The sequence below is a fragment of the Oncorhynchus mykiss genome, chromosome 2 (assembly GCF_057628025.1).
Source record: "Oncorhynchus mykiss isolate SJ-2025 chromosome 2, ASM5762802v1, whole genome shotgun sequence".
Classification (NCBI taxonomy): domain Eukaryota; kingdom Metazoa; phylum Chordata; class Actinopteri; order Salmoniformes; family Salmonidae; genus Oncorhynchus; species Oncorhynchus mykiss.
In genome coordinates, this window is record NC_143023.1 from 31,981,390 (window position 1) to 32,001,692 (window position 20,303).

The window sequence follows — 20,303 nt, forward strand, 5'->3', positions numbered from 1 at the left end:
TTGGTGGAATATATAGAGTAGTGGCAATTATTAGTATCACATTTAAGTAAATGGATGCTGAGGCCATAACGTTTTTTTTTTTTTACTGAACTCACATCCCACATGATGGTCTGCACCCCTTTTAAATACAATAAACAGGCCACATGTTCTCAATTGTTGTTTTGTAACTAGAATGGGTCTGATATTTTTGGCATTGCTTAAAGGCAACCCAAAGTTCTAATTAGGTTATACATATGTAAAGCCTATTATATATATATTTTTAATGAGTTTATGTGTATCCCACATGCTCTTTTTGAATCAAGTATCATATGGTAACCAGTGAACATAATTGTTTTATTCAAAATAGAAGGCTCTGGTGGTAAACCATAATGTCCAAATGGAATAGAGGAATTTCAACAGGGAAAACCTACACATATTGCATGCACCATGTATAATTAATATTGCATAAAGCAACATTGATAACGTGTATTCGTCTCTTCATTCTGCATATTGGTATTTTACTTCTTACTTACTTACATACTTACTTATCAGGATCAGATAGATAGTCAACTAAAAGTAGGCCATCTCCAGCAATGGCCGTTGATCATAGGTTACTTATTTTATGAGAAGTATGAGGAGTATGAGAAGAAAAAAAATCGCATATTGGCCATACACGTTTATATCCTTTAAAACTCTTCCATATAGATAGGCAAATAATGAAAGATAACCCCCAACATTGTAAAACGGAAACCTCAATGATCATTTAAAGGAAACATGAATGTAAACTATATGCCTATATATGGCTATACATTATTCTGGGATTGGAATTTACCTGCATATTTTCTTTAAAGGTCCAGTGCAGTCAAAATCGTGATTTTCTATATTTTCTATATATATCCATACTGTGAGGTTGGAATAATATTGTGAAATTGTGAAAACGATGATAATGTCCTTTTAGTGTAATAGCTGTTTGAAAAGATTGCCTGAAATTGCCGCCTATTTTGGTGGGATGGAGTTTTGGCCTGCCTGGTGACATTGCCAGGCAGTAAATGAGCTAATAGACCAATAGTAATTGGGGTGGCAGGTAGCCTAGTGGTTAGAGTGTTGGACTAGTAAAGGTTGGAAGATCAAATCCCAGAGCTGATAAGGTAAAAATCTGTCGTTCTGCACCTGAACAAGGCAGTTGATCGTTCTTTGGCTGTCGTTAAAAATAAGAATTTGTTCTTAACTGACTTGCCTAGTTAAATAAAGGTAAAATAAAGAGAATTCCAAACCTCTCTGCCAATAAAAGCTAGTTTTCAGATTTCCCTCCCCACTCAGACCACTCCTAGCTAAATTCTTGCTTGAGAAATTGTCCTTTGCTAAGAAACTATTTTGGTTTCTTTTTGACCATTTTCATTGGAAACAATCACAATAAGGTTGTTACCCAAAAATAATTTGATATTGAAATAAAAACAGCTGTGTTAGACCTTTAAGGCTATTTGTATGTTCACGCTGAAAATAAACAAATATGAACTAGTCACTTTCAAAGTGTAAGAACTTATTTTTGTGCGAAATGATAGTTGAATTAAACATTAAATGTCCATTATGTTTTACTTGGAAGAAGTCAATTACAGGTTCTCCCTCCATATTAAATATTTTGTTAGTTGTTTTCAATGACGACACTTTGCCTTCGGTGGGTCTATCATGTTCCATATTGGCTATACTCAGTTGTGCCGCCAACGCTACATTTAGCAGAAATAATGGAATGTAAATAGCATATTTCAAATATCAAAATATGGAAACATCCCATGCTGATGTAGCCTATAGCAATCTTTAAACTTAGGCCTACTATTTTAACATTATGCAAACCACCTCTAATCAGATAAAAAAAATCAGCAGGTAGGTTTTTTCTATTACCTCGGATCCTATTGAATAAACATTGCCTTCTGGTTGCTTACCTATGCCTATAATTATTCGTATTGTTTGTATAAAAAAAACACTCAATTAGCACAATTTTCATTTATGGGAATATTAATTTCATGAAGTTTCCATGCAACCAAAGACCGAGAAGAATACATCACTAAGCATGGCAGAAACGTGCTAATTGAACCAACTGCAGTCATAATTCAGAATTTGTTTCATGTCCATTGGCAGGGTATGCGGGCTACTCACGATGTTTTATAATTATGGGCATGTGGGTTGGTTTTAGAAATATTCCTCTCTTGCGGTAGTTCAGGATTAACAGAGGAGAAAAAATCAGACAAACACACACTGTTCATTTGCATGTTGTATCCCACGGTGGAAATTACAATGGCGTGCAATTAATATGCACATAAATTAAAAGTGAGAGGGTTCTAAATTCCAGGCACAGGCGGTCTTCCTGGAGGAAGAGAAAGGCCTCCGTTGGCGGAGTAACAAGCAGAGTGTTCACACGCTAAATTAGGGAAGGAGGGAGGAAAGTGTTTCTGCAAGTAGGCTACACCAGCCCTATTACCACCCCCACCACTCTACCCAAGGACAAAAGTAGTCCTATCGATGAAATGACGGTATGCAGAATACCTAGCTTCACTTAAAGGTGGGCGTTTCCACTTAACCACTCCATAAACATCATACAATATTATACTAAAAAACATATAATTATGGAAATTGTTTGCAGTTATGTTATTGCACTATAAATGGTAATGATCAGATGGTCCATTTAAGGTTGACATATTGCCCCTCCCCTTATGTCGTATATAATTGTATGGATACAGGTTTACAAAACAACTATTTTGATTACCCCATACAGCGCCTAGTGAAAGTCTACACACCCTTTTCATAGTCTTCACATTTTGCTGCCTTACAATTTAACTTAAAAGGGGATTACATTAGATTTTTTTTCCTACAGTTTTCCTACAGCACCTTTTGCGGCCATTAATAACAGCTGTGAATAGAAAATACAGCAATATTCAAACCTTGTCAATCTATGATTTTCAAACATATTCAAATCAGGACTGAGACTGGACCACTCAGGTACACTCAATATCTCTTGGAAAGCCATTCTGGTTTATCTTTGGCATTGCGTTATTGTCCAGCTGAAAAAATAGAACTATCCCAGTGTTAGGTTTTCAGAAAACTTAAGTGTTTTCCTCTAACTTTTTGGTTTGGCTTTGCTCCTACCATATTTATTTCGATCCATACCTATAAGCATACCTATAACATGATTCTGACACCACAATACTTTAAAAGACAGAAGGTTTTACTCTGTGTTGTGCTGTATTGAATTTGATCCAAACCTGTAGTTTTTAATTTAACCCTCCTGCTGTGTTCTGGTATAATTTGACCAATTTACAAGTTTTCTCTCTGAAAAATGTAGGTCATTTAATCTGATTGTCATAAGGTTCCATGACTTTGTCCACACAGGGCATCTGAACACACAAAATACATTTGGATGATTTTCATTCAATTTTGGGTGTTTTATTTAACTTTTGTTCACCTGTGGTGTTCCTGGTCAAAAATGACCGTCATTAGAAATGAATGGGTGAGACTACAATTAGTGTATAAAATTGAGTTCAGGCATATGGCCATTCATCAGATGGACACAATTCCTCTCCCAGACCCCCACATGCATGTGTGTTTGAGCGCACACACACACACCTCACTCCCCTTCTTGGCTTCTATGGCAACCCCCACGGGAACCTTTCCCCAATATAATCTTTGCCCCACGGGAACCACACCTGTTGGCATTCTTACAAACAATCGCAACATTGTTTCAATAACATTGTTTCTCGAAGATCTGGTACATAAAGCTTTTTTGAGGCCTTGCTCACAATTCATTCTGTGGCAGCACAATGACCAAACGATATACTGTAGATGAGGCTCTTGATCATATCTTTGATCATGACACTGGTGAGGAGGAGAGAGTCCTTGTTAAACTTTGATACAAAGTAGTCTGTGATAAATAGCACAATATGTTTCATCTGAGTATTTGTTATAGTCAAAATAATCCATACATTATGCTTTTGTTTTACTCAACATCTAGTTGTATGAGCTCAGGTCAATAAGGCCTACAGGCCATTAATAGCAAATATAAGTTCAAAACTTTTAATGTTCACAAGAATTTAAGTTGATAAAAAGATCTAACACAACATTAGGTGATAATATATGTATTATTATGGATGTATAATCAGCTATAATAGGACGGTCATTTTGGACCGGGAACACAGAATGAATTAACATGAAACGAACACAACAGGAGGGTTAAGCCAAAAAGTTTATTTCCGTGTAATTTTGCAAACCATCCACTTCTGAAAACTTAATCCTGAGGTGCAGTTCTATTTTTCAGCAGGACAATTACACACATTTTAATGGCAAAGACACACCAGAATCACTTTTCAAGATGTGAGTGTTCCTGAATATTCCAGTCTCAGTCCTGACTTAAATAAGCTTGAAAATCAGAAACAAGGTTTGCATATTGATGTCCATCAATGATTCCCAACCAATTTTACTGAGTTTGAGGAATTTTTACAAAAACAATGGATATACACTGAGTGTACAAAACATGCTCTTTCCATGACCAGGTGAAAGCTACGCTCCCTTATTGATGACACCTGTTAAAACCACTTCAATCAGTGTAGATGAAGGGGAGGAGACCGGTTAAAGAAGGATTTTAAAGCTTTGAGACAATTGAGACATGGATTGTGTATGTGTGCCATTCAGAGGGTGAAAAGGCAAGACAAAATATTTAAGTGCCTTAAAATGGGGTATGGTAGTAGGTGCCAGGTGCACTGGTTTGAATGTGTCAAGAACTGCAACGTTGCTGGGTTTTTCACGCTCAACAGTTTCCCGTGTGTATCAAGAATGGTCCACCACCCAAGGACATCCAGATACCTTGACCCACCTGTGTGAAGCATTGAAATCAGCATCCCTGTGGGACACTTTCGACACCTGGTAGAGACCATAACACGATGAGTTGAGGCTGTTCTGAGGGCAGAAGGGAGTGTAACTCAATATTAGGAAGGTGTTCATAATGTTTTGTACACTCAGTGTATGTTGCCCTGAGAGTTGTGCAAGGTTGGTAGAATCCTATTCAAAATTATTTACAGCTGCTAAGTATTAACTCTGGGGTAATCTTTAATTTTTGTAATAATTTGGAACATTTTCCATAATTCTTTCACTTTCAAAATGTGGAATAGGTTGTGTAGGTCGGTACTACCCATAGGAGAACCACTTTGGGTTCCACGTAGAACCCACTCTGGAAAGGGTCCTACAAGGAACACAAAAGGGTTCTTCAAAGGGTTCTACTATGGGGACCATCAAAGAACCCTTTTGGGTTCTAGATAGCACCTTTTTTCTATGGATGTATTGACTGTATATGAAGTGCTTACTCATTGACCTGCGTCTAGTATTTATTCACAAATGACAATGCAAGGAAAATATAAAAGTTGGTCTTATAGACTCAACCCTATATGGATATGTCTTCTAAGTTTCAGTTATTGGGCATCATCTGCCTAAAGATGTGTAAGTATTCTTAATGCTGAAGATAATGAAACCTCATATTGAGTTTTAGTTCTGTTATGGATCTACCTCTAGGCAAATCTTATTGATAGGCCTAATATCAACATGGACTAATATCATAAAAAAGCACAATTATATCTGTAATTTTTGTAACTTTTTAAAAATAGGCTTCTAATGAATTACAACCTCTTCATAGCCTAATTGCCATGGTTATTGTACACATGGTTTGAGCCTAGGGGTGTTGAATGCGGAGAAATGTAGCCCCCTTCCTTGATACAAAAGATTGCTTATGCAGGATAGGCCAATTACTTGATAGAGGTCGCCACCAAGTGATTTTATTTGTCCATTACATGATGTTTATTCCAAAAAACATTGGTGTCAAATTAAATTGGCCTAATTATACCGATTTCCATTCTATTAATTTGCATGCAGTATCCTAGCATTGTAATAAAAAAAATGCATGGGCTCATAGACTTTGTTTAAATGGTAATAGGCCTCTAAGCCTCCATTCACTGTAACACTACATGGCCATTCTATATCCATCAGCTGCTTTAAAATGGGTTACTTTTAAATAACATCAGCAACTGAGAGAGTAGGCATAATGTACTGACTGTGTAGAACCAGAATCAATCAAACCCTAAACAACAGGGGTGAAAAGGCATGTTTACAAGTGTGTAAATCCTACATGTGGATTCAATTTAATTAAGCCCACACACAGTCATGTCCTCATCTCAATGTGATCATATATCAAACCAGTTACAAAGCAATGTAAAAATGTCATAAATGGTGTAAGTCGTCAACTGTGAATTCATGATATCTGTGGAACAGGTGAACTACGACCTTGCTGTCAATTTTCACTTGGGTGTAATGCTTACTTATACCCGCTAGAGGGGGCACACTACCTCTAACCCAGGGCTTTCCAATCCTGTCTCTGGAGAGCTGCCGTCCTGTAGGTTTTCACTCCAACCCTAATCTATCCTGATAATAATAATTATCTGGTTGATAAACTGAATCAGGTTAAAATTGGAGCGAAAACCTACAGGAGAGTAGCTCTCCAGGAACAGGGTAGAAGAGTCTGCTCTAACCAAAGCCATTAATGTATTGTTCACATTAATGTATACAGTAGGCCTATATGCATCCATGTCTGTCTCTAATCAGAACGAAAACTCAGGTGGGCTTCTGTTAAGACAATCTCAATCATAACTTTTTACAGTTTTTTCATATCGGAATGAAAGACAAGAAGGTCAAAGTTGAAAACTCATTTGACCCTGGCTTAGTTACTTTTTATGTTGTATTCCCTTTACAAAATAACAGATACAGCCTCTGCACTTTGGAAACTCTACACTGGTGCAATTACTTGGCCTCTCTCTAGTCTCTCATTTGGGCATCCTGGTTCTCGAGAACCTGTCACCCTTTTTGAACCCTCAGCAGTTTGGTAGTCTTAGCTGAAAAAACAACTAGTATTAACACATGGTGATTGCTTCACTGTAACATTTGACTCCACCTGTTCACTATAGCCCAGATACTGGATTCTAGTCCTCCTCCTGATTGCCACATTTAAGCTCTGATTGTGGGGGGTACAGCTGATGGAGGTGGGAAGGTTTGTTGGCTCCGTTGCCATGGACACTGAGTGTTGCTAGGCAGCCGACAGGATGCTTTGGAAGCCAAGTGCAGCGGAGCAGCAGGTCACTGCAGAGAGAGGGAGCTGCACCCACACACCTTTCACGTGGACTAACACATTCTCCACACAGAGAGAAAAAGAGGGAGAGAGGAATAGAAGGGAAAAAATAAAGGAAAGATTGGCTTATGGGAGCAAGAGGAGAGAGCAAGGGTGAGGCAATGAAAAACAATATTTACAAGAATGTCAGAGATCAATTTCCCACAACTCCTATTGAGAAGATTTAGCTGTAGCCTATGTCAAAAAAAAATATGGGCACCACACACACACACACACACACACTCTGATTGGTACTGATTCTGGTCTGTTGGACACAAGAGCCCTGATAAAGAGCAATCAGGTTACATCACTATAACAGCCTGCTTCCCTCCTTCAAAGCCTCTTGTTGCTAATGTGTTTGTTTGGATGGGATGAAGGGTCTCTAGCCTGCGTAAGTCTGGGGTGAGAGAGGCAGCTAGGTCACCAGGGACACTGCATTTAGCTTGAACGCCGAATCAACTGAGACAGAGACACTCATAATGTCATTGTGGAACCCTTTTTCTTTCAACTAAAAACATTAACCTCATGCAACAATATGACCATATATGTTTCCCCACAATCAGGATCCTCCACATAGTGCTGCCTGCATATTGTCTACACAACTAATATTATGGTGACTCTTGAAAACATTGCTTATTCGTGAGAAGTAACTATTGTGTGGAATGTGCTTGGACACTTACCTGATCTTCCATAACATTACATAGCTCTTGATGAATGTTTCAGAATAAACAAAGTTTTCTAACTGCAAGTGAACCCCTTATCAAAATAATAATGTATACTGAACAAAAATATAAATGCAACATGTAAAGTGTTGGTGCCATGTGTCATGTTCCATATGCACAAAAAGCTTATTTCTCTCAAATTGTTTGCACAAATAAGTGTACATCCCTGTTAGTGATGAGCATTTCTCATTTGCCAAGATAATCCATCCACCTGACAGGTGTGGCATATCAAGAACCTGATTATACAGCATGATCATTACACAGGTGCACCTTATGCCGGAGACAATAAAAGGCCACTCTAAAATGTGCAGTTCTGTCACACAACACAATGCCACAGATGTCTCAAGTTTTGAGGGAGCGTGCAATAGACATGCCGAATGCAGGAATGTCCACCAGAGCTGTTGCCTGAGAATTTAATGTTCATTTATTTACCATAAACTGCCTACAACATCGTTTTAGAGAATTTGGTAGTACATCCAACCGGCCTCACAACTGAAGACCACGTGTAACCACGCCAGCCCAGGACCTCCACACCCAACTTCTTCACATGTGGGATCATCAGAGACCAGCCACCTGGACAGCTGCTGAAACTGTGGATTTGCAGAACCGAAGAATTTCTGCACAAACTGTCAGAAACCATCTCAGGGAAGCTCATCTGCGTGCTCGTCGTCCTCACCAGGGTATTGACCTGACTGCAGTTTGGCTTCGTAACAGCCTTCAGTGGGCAAATGCTCACATTCCATGGCCACTGACATGCTGGAGAAGTGTGCTCTTCATGGATGAATCCCGGTTTCAACTGTACTGGGCAGATGGCAGACAGCGTGTATGGCATCATGTGGGCGAGCGGTTTGCTGATATCAACGTTGTGAACAGAGTGCCCCATGGTGGCGGTGGGGTTATGGTATGGGCAGGTATAAGCTACAGACAACAAACACAATTGTATTTTATCGATGGCATTTTGAATGCACAGAGATACTGTGACCAGGTCCTGAGGCCCATTGTCGTGCCATTCATCCACCGCCATCACCTCATGTTAGAGCATGATAATGCACGGCCCCATGTCACAAGGATTTGTACACAATTCCTGGAAGCTGAACATGTCCCAGTTCTCCTATGGCCTGTATACTCACCAGACATGTCACCCATTGAATATGTTTGGGATGCTCTGGATCGACGTGTACGACAGCGCATTCCAGTTCCTACCAATAGCCAACAACTTCACACAGCCATTAAAGAGGAGTAGGACAACATTCCACAGGCACAATCTACAGCCCGATCAACTTTGAAGGAGATGTCTCTGGGGACTTATTCCCACCAGTGTGAATATTTTGTTTTTATTTCCCATGGCATTTACATGGCTCCAAGCCCAACTGGTTGAGTGCTATGCTGTCCAACTCTAGGAACAGGCCGGTGTGAGAGAGACCAAAAGGGTGCCCATCTGTTTGCATTAATTCTCCTCTTCAAAACCCCACTACGTAAGCTCCTTACATAAAGCATAAAATACAGTGTAATCTCTCTACCTACAGCCTACTCCTCCCCTCTACTACTTCTGTTGCTTGATTACCCCCCAATGAACTCTCTTTCTGATTATCTGGCTGTTCGTCGATGGATCACAAAAAGTCCAATGTACATTTATGGTTACACTGATTAAAGTGTCAGGCAAGTAAATGGTCCATTTGCCCGAGCCTCCCTCGCTGGGTGATTCCATATGTTGCTCTGCATCGCCTGTGGCAGCACAGAATGAAATACGACACGTGTGTGTGTGAGTGCGTGAGAGAGATCGAGAAATAGGAGAAATAAGAAGGTTAAGGAGAGCCCCCAAAAGTGACTGAAATATTACAACAGGCAGACAAAGGCACATTTGATCTAAATAAGAGGAACCTCATCTACAGTTCGATAAAATGCAAAATGTGGGAAAGATTAAAGTAGGCCCATTTAACGTTTTATTAAATTTTTGTGTCATCAAGTCAAATCAAATTGTATTGGTCACATACACGTGTTTAGCAGATGTTATTGCGGTTATAGCGAAATGCTTTTAAATCTGTCATCAGCCTGTCTAATAATAAATGGACACATTTGTTTAAAAAATGTTGATACTGACATCATTAATAAACCGTAGGCTACTTTCAGATACAATATAATTTAATATTTCTGTGATACCATGTCCTGTAACTTTACATTTGACAGCCCCGACCATTTGCTTCATACTGACGAAGTGGTGACGTAGGCTATATGCGACAGACTGTAATATGAAACTAAATAAGATATGAATACAGTATGCATATTTTCATTAGTCTGGAATAAATAACATTAAGTAGCCTTAAAACTTTACAGATGATTATGAGCAAATTAACATGCAAGAAGCCTGTCATGCGATTCACACTACATCCGTACATTTTAATTTCTATGCAGCCCAGCATTACCCCTTTCCTCACTGTAAACACCATTTTCTTCCGCAGCCATGAGATAAAGTAGTTCTTCTTTGAAACGCTGCTCTGCGTTTCGCTCAGTACCCTTCAAGTCTGCAGAAATCGAAGTGTCCAATTTTACCTCATTAGGTGATACCCATTTACAGGATTTGTATGCTACTTTCCGTAGGTTATGCTGTACCTATATGCTACTTTATAGAGCTTATGGATGCACTTTTTTTCCAACAGCATATAGTCAAATAATAAGACTAAATGCAAGAGAAATGTATTGAGGGAAAACGCACACGTATAAGGTCAGATGATTGGCCACATTCAATAGCCCTACAAGAGGAAAGATAATATATATTTTTGCTATTACGCTGTAAGGCACATAAGAAATCACTGGCATCACAATTGAAATGACACACTGCATTACTTCAAACGCTGTGCGTAAATTCAAGAAGTAAGACAATATTGACAATGGATATCATGATTCAAATAGAGACGTTCCTACTTACAGTAAAACAGAAGAGACGGAGGGATACACTCACACATGATCTCACCATTAGTCCGTCCTACTTCACGGATCACCTTCTACTAACTTCACGTTGACGAGTCAAATCCCCTGACTTCTCCAGTGATTGGTTAAACAACACGAATATCTCTTGCCTATTGGTCCGGCTAGTGTCAATCATGAAGCAGTGCCAATCAAGATAGATTGGGCAGCAGCAGCAACATTGTATCGTTTGACAGAACTAAATAGTTACCTTGTACATCAAGACGAACGATTTTTCTAAATTTATACTGACGTCGACAGACAGCCTATTAACATAATCTTTATTCCTCAATCAACATTTTAAATACATAGTCATATATTTTTGAATCTCCGGTTTTACCAGACAGATGTGGATACAGTTCTACAGGGTAAGTCACTCTTCACAAGCTCGCTAACGTTACTCAGGTTAGCTACCTGCTAGTGAATGTGTTTGGTCAGTAACATTAGGCATCTGGTTACTTTGAATAACTTACATTTAACAACATGTTGCTTTCGAATGGCCACTTTCTGATGTCATTGAACTGAGGGCAACTCCAAGCAACCATAATTCGGTGTGGTGGTCGCGCGCTGTCTCGTGCTTTATTTTGAGTGCCAAGGGTAGACTACATGATGGAGAGTTTGCTTGCTGGTTTGTACGTCTTGCAAACTAGGGCTTACTTTATGTCGCCTCAATGGTATGACACTAGCGTAGTTAATAAACGCGAATAATTGGTGATTGTATGGATGTAGGGATTCTCTTCCTTCGTGAGCGCAACAGCCGTGGTGACTGTTCACCAAGAGCTGTCAGAACGATTTATGAAAAGTGTCACCGATGTTTTGACACGATTACTCTTCAATTCTATGAATTGATTTCACTTAAGTGAGTAGTATGAATTGTTTACTGCATACTTTATTCCTATTGAGGCTATTGTTGGTTGTTCCTTCATGGCAGACACGCAATTCGATGGTCTCTTTCTCCATCGGCAAGAGAGTTACAGCACAGCATAGCATAGCGCAAAGAGAGCATCAAGGTGTCAGAAAAAAAGTAATTTAAGGAACCTTTGGTGTCAACGGAATGCGCATGTAAGCCAACGTTAATGTTTTGCATCCATCAAATGGTAAACATTGCCTAAACACTTTTGACCTGATTGTATAAGAATTTGACGGCGCAAAAATGGTTGCCTGTGGTATAATTGCTGTTTTCTCAAGGGAAAAGTGTCAACAAACTATTGAGGACTCCTACAATCCGGAATCCATTTGCCTGTGAACGTGTTGGCGATAGCGTGTGTAGACTAAATCTTCAGTGTAATTAGTGTGTTGTAATAGGAATTCTTTCCCAATATTCTTTGAGGGAGAAATTATATTCTGTCAGTTTTTCCATTACCCTTGCATGTTGTTTTTACAGTAAAATAGGACGTCTAGTTATTTTAATTAATGCTCTGCTTAAACCTTAATATGTGACAGTTTAGTGTCTCACCTGTGGGATTAAATGTATTAATGTCTTTCCCCTCCCCTGTAAATGAGGGGCATAAAATGATGAGTGTTTCAGCTATGCATGCAGGTATAGTGCACGTTGTGATTCCAGTCAGGGGGTCACATGGCAGAGACAGGGTCCTTAGGGACACAGTCCAGATAGAGGTTCTCACCAGCCCTGGCAAGCCTCAGAGCAGTCAGAGACCGAGTAGGAGATTACAGGAGAATGAGCTGTCCCCGTAAGGACATGTCCCTGTGTTTCCCGCTAAGGAGTACTTACAGGTAAGACAGGGAACAAATTACACTTTTCACCCTGATAAAAAGATAAAGGCTAATCTGTTTTCATCATTGAGACAGTTTGGGTCAGGACCAGTGCCATGGACTGGGTATTCCAACCAATACAAAATAACTCTGCTGTCTCTGACATTGTCAAGATGTCAGAGCTAATGGGAGCTTTACACCCCTCCCCCTCACAGCTCCCCCTACCTTATCTATTCTCGTCTCTCTGGAAGACACTGGCCCTCATGAGTCTCCTGTGCTGGCCTCAATTTTGACATCATTAGAGGCTCCCGCCATCATTCCCGCATGTGCCACAGGACACAGTAGGATGTCATGAAATAGTTTAAAGTGTTTAGGCATTGCAATTGGATGAATTGCACCCCCTTTATTTCTCCACAGACACACACACACACACACACACACAGCCTAAATTGGCAGATTGAGTGTAAGTAGACTTTTACTTTGCTATGCCTAAAAACGACAAATAACTTTAAGGCTCAGCAAAGTAAAAACATTTTTTTGTGCCTGAGAAGCGTGACGACATCCTACTAGCCTCTGCCAAACAAGTCTCTTACACTTTTTATTTTATTTAAGCTTTTATTTAACTAGGCAAGTCAGTTAAGAACAAATCTATATTTACATTGATGGCCTAAGAACAGAGGGCAAACTGCCTTGTTCAGGGACCGAACAACATATTTTTACCTTGTCAGCTCTGGGATTCAATCTAGCAACCTTTCAGTTATTGGCCCAACGCTCTAACCACTAGGCTACCTGCCGCTCCTCCTTCTCTCCTATTTAATAATGGGCAACTCAAAAATGTAACTTAAGTTATATTAAAGGCAAATGGGTAACACTTTACATTAAGTTGGTCTTATACCTATGTAATAACTCTGTAATTACAGAAGTGAAAACATAATGTTTTTATGGCGCCCTCAGTATAGCCATGCCACATGGTGGCTCCAGTCAAAAAAATAAGATTCCTCTTGTTAACTCAGTCTCCAAGGAATAACAATCATCCTCTCATGCTGCAGCGACCTGCTTGACTGCAAATACAGATGGTCAGCTATAGTGCTCTTCAGACATCTCACATGTGGCCCATACAATTACTGTATTTTTATGTGTGTGAATGTGAATGTAAAATATTTGTTTTGGTGTGAGCATCTATAGGGAGGGAATGACAGAGAGAGTAAGAATACTTGAGAAGGGAGAGAAGTGGGGGTCTAGCAATATATGGATTAGACTAAAGAGTGAGTGATCAGCATAGCCCTAAATCCTAAAGATGGCTGCTGCCCAGAACATTCTATTGGTCAAGGCCTTCTCTCCTCCAATTACAGGGTAATTTCAATTAAGCACTAATCTCTGGGGCAATCAATGGTGTACTGGCCACCCCTTGCCTGACACAAATATTGATGTGATTTAATCACAGCCTAACCCTAGGCTAAAATAATGCCTGGACAGTTCAAGTTAAATGTCTGTCTGACCTCCCATGCACTGGCTTACAGCTGACCTCATGTTATCTCGCTCTATTGCGAAGGAAGATGTCTTATCTTCACTTCAGTCAGGTCAGATAAGTATAGCCTCTGTTTATTGTCATGCCGAAGAACCCAATTGTTCCACCTGTATCAAACCAACAGCTTTGGAAAGAATGAGAGCATTTTAGTTATATCAAGTATAAAATACTGAGTGTGTGCTCTCGCTGTGTTTGTATCATGGCCTCTTTTTGTGTGGTCTTTTATTCCAAAGCAGCTTTGCCCACTGCTTTTCCCACGCTGAGTGTTTAGAGCAGGAAGAACTCCGCTGCACAACAGGGTCCTGCCTTCTGCCATTATGGCTGTGATTCAGCCATCACAGGGCCTCACTTTACACCAGCACACTGTAAGGGAAAGACATGTCACCCTCTCTCTTCACTTAATGGAGCCACAAGCCAAAGGTGCTTAAAGTGAGAAGTATACTGGCAAGATTCGCCTCTCCATCCCCTTTCCTTCCATGTCATTTCAAAATGGCCTCCCCTCAATGCTTCATCCTGAAATTGCAGCCAGATGACCTCTGCACAGAGAAAATATCTATAGAGGTGTAATGTGTCTTGGCAACCTTTGTCTCCCAACCATCCCTCCAAGGATTAAAGCCCAGTGAGCTCTGCTTCTCCTTAGCTATAGGGCAGAAAACTCTTTACTAACCCAGGACTAATCTCTCCTCCAGCAAGCTCTTAATTGCTGACCTCATGTAGAGCGATGGCCCAGTAACCGAAAGGTTGCTGGATAGAAATCACAGAGCTAGGTACAAATCTGTCGTTCTGACCCTGAACAAGGCAGTTAGCCCACTGTTTCCCGGTAGGCCGTAATTGTAAATAAGAATTTGTTCTTAACTGGCTTGCCTAGTTAAATAAAGTTTTTAAATAAAAAATGAAATAATAATTGAGCCATCAGCAGCTGATTCAGGGGTTAAACATCAATTAAGGTAATGTGCAGAGGCACAGAGGAGAGAGGGATCCAGTCCAGAGGCAGGGAGGTCGACTAGGACCTAGGGTCCCTGAAGAAAAGGGGGGCAGTGGAGGGGATACTGTGGGAGAAGTGGAGATGTGAAGTGCCCGCTTAGGGATGAGTGATTTGGACCATGGAGTGGAACAGGTCGACGGTGATAATGAGATTCTCTACCGATCAGTGGTAATAGAACATGAAAAACGGTTCGGTACTAGAATTTTTGTTACTTTCGTTTCTTCTGTCAAACGTGTTTCACGTCATCTACTGATTGAGAGAGGATTAAGTCTATCAGCGCAGCCGATGTCCCCTTGTAGCACGAGAGCACCATGCATGCTCCACTTACTCATTGCTAGCTTTAGCCTGTCCTGAGGAACCACTGTTCTAACTGGTAGTCTGGGCTGCATCACCACTCGTGCTGCACAGAAGTTAACACACTTGAATAATGCAACACGTCATGTAGAAATGTTGAAACGGTTCATTACTGGTTGCAAAACAATGTCCATTACAGTCTAGAGCACTTTACAATGCAATAAGATGATACCGGCATCTTCCAGTTTTGTAGGCTAACTTTCCTTGCTAACTTACAGTTGGAGCTAACATCAATTCACTTACATAGTACCTTGTGTGTGATAATATGCAAACCATAATGCAAAAAGCAGATTTTCGCTAGTAGCATTTTAGCTAAAGACTTATGCTAGCCGTCTAGTCTGTTTATAAATGTGCAATAACCATAAAAAGCACAATTTATATAAGGAGTTGGCAACTCGTTCTCATTCTGAGAAATAAGGTAGGTCACTTGATTTCAACTTCTGAACAAAGTGGAGGGGCTAGCATGCTGTCCAAAATGGTTAGAGACGGACAGAAGGGTGTGTTCGTAACAATTCAACTGTTCTACCTTGTTAGCTAGCAAATAGATTCAAGTTGGCTAAACATAAAATATAAAGATTAGATGGCTACTCACTATAGATAGGGCTGGGAATTGCCAGGGACCTTACGATTTTATCACGATACTTAGGTGGCGATACGATATGTATTGCAACTCACAATTTTATATTTATTGTAATTTAATACTGTGATTTTATTGCAATTTTGATGTTCCAAACATATTGTTTTGATCAGTTATATAAATAAAAGTGCTGGAAACAAATTGGCTTTCTATTTAACATTTAGATAGAGAACGAGCTATGAAGGGAAAATACTGTAGTTTTGGTGCAGGTACAGCCAACTAGCACAAAATAATATAGCTAAATTGTCAATACGATATATTGTCAAATAATATCCCGATATGTAATTGTATCGATTTGTCTCCACTCCCATCACTAACTCACTAGCATCTGGGCTTGTGCTTGAGAGATTGTTTATGAGACCTGTGTTAATTTTCTATAATGCCTGCTACAAGAAGTTAGTCATTATTAGTGAATGTGCGTTATGTGTGGTTCTAGTTAAATCTAACAAAAAGGGCATTTTCATAGACAGAATTGAATGCCAGATCAGTGATTAAGTTCCAAATGGAAGGTGAACATATTTATTCTGTATCCCCACAAAATCAGCCAAAACAAGCTCAATAATTCAATGCATACACACACTCATTGAATATGATTCACCTGTATTGTGAATAGGCCTAGGCTACATCTTCATTTACACAATTTAGCAATAGACTAGAGATTTACCATTTAAAATACATGTTTACTATTATATGGTTAAACAAACAAAGTAAAAATAAAAAAGTTAAATGTAATGATATTGAACTCAAAAGGTATGGATCAAGTGCCATTCTGTTACTTTGGCTAATATGCCTTTTTTTAACGTATCATTTTGGTATAGAGTATCGTGATTCTAAAACTGGTATCGGTATCGAAGTCAAAATTCTCGTATTGTGAGTGGTAACGGCCTGGTACAGTTGAGGTCTGATGGAGTAGTCTTATTCTAATTACCAAAGGGTGGTTCTTGGCATACCCCCAATCTAAAGGCAAAGTAGAGAGGATTGTCATATTCTCAACAAGATTGTAGGTAGTCTATTTGAAGTTCCCATTTAGCATATTTTACTGCCCTTCAGATTTGATTCCCAACCACCTTTTCTTGGTCATTTTGAATAAGCAGAGGTGATTGAATGTTATGAAATAACCTGACTAGCAGTGAGAAACAGCTGAAATCCTCTCATATTATTTAGAAATATTTTATTTGACTTGAAACGGCTGTTTGCTTTCTAGCGGAGGTTCAAACACCTTCGACCTGAGCATGTAGAACTTCGCACTAGTTAATTGGGTACAAGGATGCTTCAATGCTTCAATGTTTCAAACAGCTCCAACACACCAAAGACTAATCTCATGAGCATTTGAATCTGTTACATCCGTTCTCTGAACTAAAAAACTATGAGAACTGACTGGTGTCACTCTGGAAAAACAAGGTCCCTGAAACGAGGTGGTTGATTTTGTGTGACCACCGGTGTCAGCTTACAGCAAAAATAGCAGCTGCTCGCCTCTTGAAAGGGAAGTTAGGTTCCACATCTCTGCTTGTTAGAATTCAACCATAGACTTAAAGCCGTGAATGGTATAGCGATTAGCGTTCCATTGTACTGCCAGTCATAAAAGCATACCAATGATTCCCTATTAATTTAATATACTGAAGCATTCATCAATTCTCACTGGAGCCGTTAGTCTACTATAACTAAAATAACATTTCCTTTCCTTTCACAGCTCTAAATGGTCACTCTTGATCCTTGTTGTTGTAACAGCATTAGTAAGCATGTTAACATCTCGCATTGATTAGATGGACTCTGAAAGATGAAGAGATCTTCCGTGGTTCTTGTAAGGGCAGCTAAATTCACTGAAATGACCCATCTTAACAGTTCTTCAAAAGTTGGTTTATCATCAGATACCATTGTCTTGTGATTGGTTTGCTCACCATGTTTCTATATGTATGTCAATCATGCATCAGGTTATAGCTATCAGTGATCAATGTTTTGTAAAAAAATATAGCTTAAGAGAAAAAAAATCAATGGTAAATCCTTACATCCAGTTGTTGCTTTTCTCTAAAAATACTCGACTCAGAGCACTACATTTATCCAATCCGCCTCTAAAGACTGCTTGAAATATACAGCTTTGGAGCAAAACATTGAAATCTGGGTTGACCTCCTTTTGGCTAGTAGGTAGAAACAGATGAATAAATCAAAATGGTGAATGCACGTAACATGTATTTTTATCTGGGATTATGGAATCTGTAGGAGTATATTAAAACTCCCTCATTCCGTTCCATGACGGTGTCCATATCCGTTTGTTTTCATTCTTCTTCTCTACCACTCAGTAGTTTTGCCAGAGGCTTTATCCAGATGAAGTCGAATTTTCCTCCTTAATATACTCTTTGCGAATAGAAAGGGTAATCTTGCTTAATGCCAACCGAATGGGCTTTTTGGGGGTCTTTGGTGGGATCAAGACATCACAACACATTTAGGCTAAATGCAACACATATGCACGATTATCATTAACAAATGAGTCTGGGATGAGCAGGGATGAGCAGGGATTCGGAACACAAAGTGTTACACTACACCACACAGGGGCCAGCGTGACCTTGACTGTGGTGTCAATTTAATTACATTTGTGTTCATTCAGTTCAAATCAGGCAAGCCTTTTTTCTGTCATTTTCTACATAAAAGATCTCAAAGAAACAAGGTAATGAGAACAGTATTTAGAAAGTCTACTGAGTCGAGCACAAATGGTTCATAACTAACCTGAACCAGTGTGTTCAGGTAATGTTAGATTTAATGTAAGGGGAGAGGACGTTGGATCAGGTTCAGCAACCACCAGTGAACTGTATTTAAACAGAGTATTGGATGAGGCCTTTGGGAAAACCAACCCGTGTTCTTTGGAAAATGCAGCTGAATCCATTGGACAATGTGAAAACTTCAAGTACAGTGGGAAGGTCTGTCATTTTTACGAGAGTTCAAAATCCTCCAGGAGAGAGACAAAAGTAGAAATGAAGAGACTTCCACAGCTGTAGAGAAATATAATAATCCAAACTTTGAGACTGAAAGAGAAAAAGAGCGAGTGAGACCAAGCACCAGCAATGCCGCTGTGCTGACGGGGTTACCGTGCTGCGAGAGCAGGGGCTGGCCATCACTTCGGAACAGCTGAAACGGCAAGCGCCCGAGCTGAAACACTACACCTCCGTCTCTCACACTCCTCTCTCCTTCTTCTTCTCTCCCTCTTTCCCTTTGATCTCAAGTCTTGCCATTACTTGCTCTTCATCCTTTCCAAACTCCCCTCCCATCTTGTTCCCCCCAAACCTGTGTCTTACACTTGTTATGTCACTAACTTACGGCAAATGCTGTAAGTTGTGCCCTCATTTGAATGTATATCACCCTTTCCTCACTGCGGCGTGATATAGTTTTATGGTTGTACAGATGTGGTACAGTAGTGGGGTCATCTGCACAGGGCTCATTGAGTTAGCCGTGCGCTCCATGCAGGGTGTGTTAGGTTACGTTGGGAGGGAAGATGGCTGGCTTTTCCCTCTTCTCTTGTGAAGCAGCCATTACCCAGAGTTGGGAATGGTTCCAGTGAGTCAGGGAGAGAGTAAAAAATCCCCTCTCCACCCTTCCAAAGTGACACACTTTCCATTGTGTTGCGTGTGTGTGCGTGCATGGGTGCTGGTCTGGTACTGATCCCCAGCAGCAATCTGAGTAGTGTGGACAGCAACTGGGAAGGGCAATCTGATGTTACCATGGAACAAGTGTTGAAATGGCAGACTACTGCATGTCATAGAGCCTTTGGACCACTGAAATACAGTCTATAATTAGGTTTACATTCAACCTTTTTATGCTAGTAAAGTACATGTCGGATAAAAAATGTAATGACATGCCTGATGGAAACAGCTAATTTGTTGGTCAAATTTCCAAATGTAGACCAAACAAAATATGCTAGACAAGGTGGGATCAGTTTGTGTCTGTAAAATTAAATATGCTTGAAATGGCGGTGGCAAGTCTGAGGTCCTCCGACTACGACTTGGGAAAGCATGCAGTTTATTAGTCTACAGATTAAATAAATTATGATGAACTTCACAGGATGGTGAAAGTGCACAGTGATGAGCTTGATGCACCTTTCCAATAAATATCCAGGTTCTTATTCTGATGACATGGTGATCGATGTTTGGCTGCCGTTTGACAAATAAAATAATCTTGCTCTTTTGTCCATAATAATCTCATCATGTGGGCTATACCCACACTGTGTCTGTGAGCTG

At 39.9% G+C, this 20,303-nt stretch overlaps 1 protein-coding gene and 1 long non-coding RNA gene across 24 annotated transcripts in view; one reads left to right on the forward strand and one right to left on the reverse strand.

Moving 5' to 3' along the window:
* Nucleotides 1-4,200: 4,200 nt before the first annotated feature.
* Nucleotides 4,201-10,878, reverse strand: LOC110487362 (uncharacterized). Its single transcript, XR_002468227.3, has 2 exons — nucleotides 10,823-10,878; nucleotides 4,201-7,188 (listed from the first exon to the last, which is right to left on the reverse strand). It is a non-coding gene; the product is annotated as an uncharacterized LOC110487362 (long non-coding RNA).
* The window catches only part of LOC110487398 (myocyte-specific enhancer factor 2D homolog), an 86,999-nt gene continuing 77,066 nt past the window's right edge, over nucleotides 10,371-20,303 (forward strand). For all 23 annotated transcript variants that reach the window (XM_090196982.1, XM_090196983.1, XM_090196985.1 and 20 more), the window contains exon 1: nucleotides 10,371-11,228. The gene's annotated coding sequence lies outside the window, so the exon portion shown is untranslated. The remainder of the gene's footprint in view (nucleotides 11,229-20,303) is intronic.